This window comes from Aplidium turbinatum, chromosome 4 (genome assembly GCF_918807975.1).
Source record: "Aplidium turbinatum chromosome 4, kaAplTurb1.1, whole genome shotgun sequence".
Taxonomy (NCBI): domain Eukaryota; kingdom Metazoa; phylum Chordata; class Ascidiacea; order Aplousobranchia; family Polyclinidae; genus Aplidium; species Aplidium turbinatum.
In genome coordinates, this window is record NC_137475.1 from 28,574,996 (window position 1) to 28,580,995 (window position 6,000).

Here is a 6,000-nt window from a genome sequence, read left to right on the forward strand (position 1 = left end):
AAGAAGCCTCACTGTCTCAGCGTTAAGGCAAAAAAATAAAAGACAAAAAATGGACAGCAAATGTATTAGGCAAATAAAAGATCAATAGCCGCCTCAAAATTGAACTTTTTGAGCTTTCGCCAAAGCAAAAGCAGCGATAATATCTTCAAAATCAAGTTTTTGAAGGTAGTCTCTGTCTACAGAAAGAATCGATAGAGCTGATAGCCGATCATCATTCATGGTAGAACGTAAATACGACTTTATCATTTTGAGCTTTGAGAAACTCCTTTCACAGCTCGCAATTGAAACACCAATGGTAAGATAAAGTTTCAGGCACAAGCATAAATATGGTGTCGAATCAAGTAGGTGTGATTTAGCAAACCACTGTAAAACATCAAACGCTGTTGCATTACGATCAAACGTAGTTTCACGGCTTCGCACCAGCCTCTTAATCTGTCAATTTCCACAGATAACTCCAAAAAGTTCACCTCGTCGTCATAAGTGCTTTTAAAAGCGTTGGTGAATCCATTATGACTTTCGCTTTGCAGCAGCGCGTGAGGATTCAAAAATCCAAACATATTATTCAAGTGGTGTATAATTTCTCGTGCTGTGTGCAATGTGTAGCCTCATTTTGCCGCCCCCTTGCAGCCTGCCGCCCCTGGAGCAGAGCCAGAACCGCCAAGTGGCTGCTATGCCACTGGCTGAAACGGTTCTCTGGGTGTGCGCTTGAGCAACGCATTTCAAGAACTGCTTTTCAACAGCAAATCTGCAGCGTCAGGCTAAGAATGTTTGTATCTGTATTCAGGGCTGTTGACAGGATTTCTCCGGCCCGGTGCCAATTTATTTTCGGGCCCCCTTCATCGACAATGTTATGAATATAAAGGTTGTGCACAAAGTTTTATTGGTGTGCTGATAAAATTAAAATGACCGTTCAAAGTGGAAAATTAAGAGGAATATCATTTATATAGCCTATTATTATTGTACAGTATCTTCAACGATTTGTTGTATCCACGAATTTCCCCAACTGCGCAATTACGGATTAAGGATTTTTCCGTAAACCGCGAAATCCTTGCTCTAAATCACGATTTTCATCGGTATGTTTAGAGTTGTTGGACTTTTCTGCTGAAATTAATTCTTTGTAAAGTAGACGCAAGTAGCTAGAAGGAATTACCACCAAAAATATAACTTATATATTCAGAATTAAAAAGTGGGTGTAAAAAAATATTTCGTGTTTTTGAAAAAAAAATCGTGTTTAGGAAAATCACTATACCTGGAAGAGGGCCCGGTACTTTACCATCTGACGGCTGAAGTAATTGTTTTAATCTCTGATGGCCATTCCTTTAGATCTAATTATATTAAGATCTTGATAATGTTTGAAGTCGCTGGGAATTTTTTAAATCCGGGCCCCTAAATATTCCGGGCTCGGGTTCAAAAGTACGGTACCACCTAGACCCCCCTGTCAACGCCCCTGTCTATTTGTGAAGTAAAAAACGATCATGGTGCTAAAAGCGAAACTCAATAATATTGCATCGTGTGACTATAATCTCTCACACGTAGTGGCGTACGCAGGACTTTTTCATATAACCTAATCTTTTACGTGGACAACGCAGTGAGCTTACTCTATCCAACATAATCATCTCGAATGCAAAAATATACGATGGATAACCCTGGTCAACGCTGCTGGATGTCATTATTGAACATCTTCGTTGTTTCATGAGCATTTAATTTTGGATAGCCTAAGTCTTTTGCTATCAACCATTGAAATACATTTTTCAAGAAAGCGAGAGCGTAGCAGACTAGAGATTTACTGGTATTGCTGATTCAAAATATTCATTCCAAATGATGGTCAACAACAGTGCCGGATTAAGGGTCTGCTGGCCTGTAGGCACATTTTATAAGTGGCCCGAAAATCAGGGTTGCCAACTAAAAAATTAGAATTATCAGTGTTGCTAAATCATTGTCACAAAGATCGTTGTTGCAACCAGTGATGCACGCGCATACAAAAAATATTGACGCCGTCAGCGTAAACGCAAACGTTCGAAAAACCATACGCCGTATGCGTCAACGTAACTTGTAAAAAATGTTGGCGGCGTCAGCGTCAGCGCATATACTAGCGTAAACTAATTTTGTTTGCAAGGTGCCAAACATACACACGGTAAAAACCACTCGAAACAAACAAGTTTTATTTTGAATTTCCACGAAGATGCACAAGCATCTGAAAGTGTTCATCTGACATTTTGTTGTGTTTTGGTTCCAATATGTCTTTGCCCATTGAAAACATTTTTTCAACTGCAGCTCTGGAAGGTATTGGCGTGTTGTAGCGAAAAAAAGACATTAAAAAGTATGCGTTGACGCTATGCGCTAAAAAACCGCGAAAACTTTACGGCGTAGCCTCAAGCGCAAACTATTCAAAAAAATGTGGTCGCAAGCGTTAGCGTAAACAAAAAGTCAACGCCGCAAGTATGCGGCGTAGAATTTGCGGCGTATACGTACATCTCTGGTTGCAACTATAACACAGGGTACCGTGCAAAAACTTGGTCATATGCCTGACTAAATAACAACTTTGCGCGTTTTTGCGATTAAAAACGCTTAACTAGTTTTTGTAGGTCAATGTTACGGAGTAGATCGCTGGAAAAACAGAGCTATTAAGATAAATACTTATTAGTTTAGAAAATAATTATTTTAAAACATAAATAAATTTCTACTGATTTTAAAGTGGCCTGGAGTTTTGACTGGCCTGTAGGCCAGTGATGTACGCGCATACAAAAATATTGACGCCGTCAGCGTTGACGCAAAAGTTCGAAAAACCATACGCTGTATGCGTCAACGCATCTTGAAAAAAAGTTGGCGGCGTCAGCGCATACACTAGCGTAAACTAATTTTGTTTGCAAGGTGCCAAACATTCACACGGTATAGGCTAAACCACTCGAAACAAACAAGTTTTATTTTGAATTTCCACGAAGAAACACAAGCATCTGAAAGTGTTCATCTGGGTAGCCACTTTAACAAGCCGAAGTTCTGCCACTGCGAATGACTACAATGCAACCGCCAACCAATCAGAACATGTTATAAGAGACTACCGTCCAATTGTGACCCTTCTAGCACTCAGCCAGAGGGTTAATGCTTGTTTTGAACTTTATTTGGTAATTACAGAAGAAAAAAGAGCAATAGCAGTGGTGGGAATCGAACCCGCGTCAATGAATTGACTACTTTCTAGCCCTAACCCTAACCTCTAAGGCAGCGTTTCTTAACCAGGGGTGCTAGCACCCCTTGGGGGTGCTGGAATAGACTGTAGGGGGTGCTAAATGCATGTAGCATAATATCAAAAAATGCCATTTTACTTTTCTGCATTTTTTTGTCTTTCTGTCGGTATCAGCAGTTGTCATATTAATGATTGCTGTTTCGAAGTAGCCTACATGATTTGCTGTTATTGTAGTCATCTCCCAGTCAAGTACGCAAATTGATCCTGAGTAGATTGTGCGAACTTACCTGGTGGGTGCTTTGTTGTAATATTGTTGCTCACCTCTCGCTTCTAGAAACCACCATGGCAAAATGCTTTCCCACAAATCACTCATATCCAGAGTGGATAAAGCAGCCCTTCTTGGCAGACATGAGTGATCACAGGCTAATAGACAGACTGAAGGAGGAGCTATGATTGACATGCAGGATTGCAGGTGAATCAGAGTTGTCGGAGAAAATTTCGTCCTTCCGCTTGCTGATTTCTGGTGTGATCAGTTGACAGCATATCCTGCATTAGCACGAGCAGCATTGGAATTGATGGTTCCATTTCCGACTAATGTGTGAAAAGGCGTTCTCCACAATGCTCCAAATAAAAACAATTGGCCGGAAACGCCTTCAACATGGGTTGCTCCACGGTGTGAGAGTGGCTTTGACCAACACGAAGCCTCAAATAGAGAAATTGGTCACACATGAGCATGAACAATAGAACACACATTGATACATGTGTAACTAGTTACCTAGCTGGGTAACTTAAGTTTATCCATGTTCTTTCACTATTCTCGGGTTTTCCTATTTCTTTTATCACCAATGACGACAGTAGTTTTGAAGAATAAACAAAATGATCAATTTGTACTTCGCTTTCCTTTCAATAGTGCAGGCCAAAGTTTAATGGCGGCGCCGAAATTTTGACATGCTATTTGATCACTGGCGGTATATTTTGTATATTTTTGTCGCCCAACAAACGGTGCTGTTATTTTAAGAGAGTTGATTCACTTACATAATTATGGTTATAATTGAATTTCTGTTGGTGGAATGAAAGCCAAATACCAAATCCTGAATCAACTTCGTTAAAACAACTGCACAGTTTGTGAAACAACAAGAGACTTCATTACAAAATATATCGCCAGCGATATGAAGGCATGTTAAAATTTCGGCCTCTACTAAACTTTTGGTCGACACAGTAGTAGTCGTATGTCAACGATGGTTAGGGGGTGCTAGACTGTTCAGGCCTGTTTACAGGGGTGCTAGAGTCAGAAAAGGTTAAGAAACGCTGCTCTAAGGCTTTAAGCCAACCAGTTCACCCAGTTCACAGAAAATCTATCACTTAATTTGCTTTGTATCACCTTCTTTTCGCCCTTTTTACGTCACGGAAAACGCAGCTTATGATTGGTTGGTGGTGTCATTTTAATCATTTGCAGTGGCAGAAATTTGCCTTGTTAAAGTGGCTACCTTTCATCTGACATTTTGTTGTGTTTTGGTTCCAATATGTCTTTGCCCATTGAAAACATTCTTTCAACTGCAGCTCTGGAAGGTATTGGCGTGTTGTAGCGAAAAAAAGACATTAAAAAGTATGCTTTGACGCTATGCGCTAAAAAACCGCGAAAACTTTACGGCGTAGCCTCAAGCGCAAACTATCCAAAAAAATGTGGCCGCAAGCGTTAGCGTAAACAAAAAGTCTACGCCGCAAGTAGCCTATGCGGCGTAGAATTTGCGCGTATACGTACATCTCTGCTGTAGGCACGTGCCTACTTTGCCTAATGGTTAATCCAGCACTGGTCAACAATACAAGACCGATGGATGCAACGTAAGCTATAAATTGTCGAGTTTTCATAGCAGTAAGTTATAGGCTATAGTTATATTGATTATATCAAAATGCCGAAAAACGTTGCACCAACTAAATAGGAATTAACGAACTAAATGGGCCCCTAAACAGAGATGTGGGGCCCACTAACCGGGTTTTAGAAGCGGTAAATAGGGCCTTGCGTAATTTAAGCTGTTGAATATCGAGCTTCTGTAGCAACATTTACAACCTTTTTTCAATTCAAATAGCCAAGAAAAACATTAACCAAAGTGAAATGAGTGGTCCCCTAAACAACCGTGCCGTCCGGGTGTATGAAGGGCAGGGCTGGATTAACCATTAGGCTAATAAGGCTATAGCCTTAGGCCCTGGAAAAATTCGGCCCTCAATTTTTGTAAGGGTGATAGTGATACAGATCCAATAACAGTAGGCTACAGTACAGTTTTGCTTAAAAACGAATGACTGAGTTGAGTCAATACATATGAAAAGCCTATTTCCAAAACCACGTAGGGGCCACTTTTACCGAAATTGAGTTTAGAGCAGGGCTTTTCAACCTGAGGGTCGCGACTCGCGAGCCTTTTTTCGGAGGTTCGCGAGGCGCTTGAAATTTCAGTGTATTGTTTTCAATTCTTTTTTGATAGAGCTTCGGTAGAGAGTTTGTCTTGTTGAACCATAGGCATACGAAGCCGAGTAACGTGATCAAGTTTAACATCTTCAAGTTCTTTACATACAGAAACACAAAGCTATGCAACAAATTAAGTATCGAACATTTTCGACATCACAAGATGTCCTCTTCAGGAATAATATACATATAACTTAACTACATCTGAATAAAATACAATGGTTAACTAAATCTATAAACAGGAAAAGACAAAAACTGCACAGTACTTCTGACTAGCTCAAACTCAACGATAGGCTCCACGAGAATCAAAGGTAACTGCATCAAAAGGTATTAAACAGATCACATGATATGGTAGAAAGGC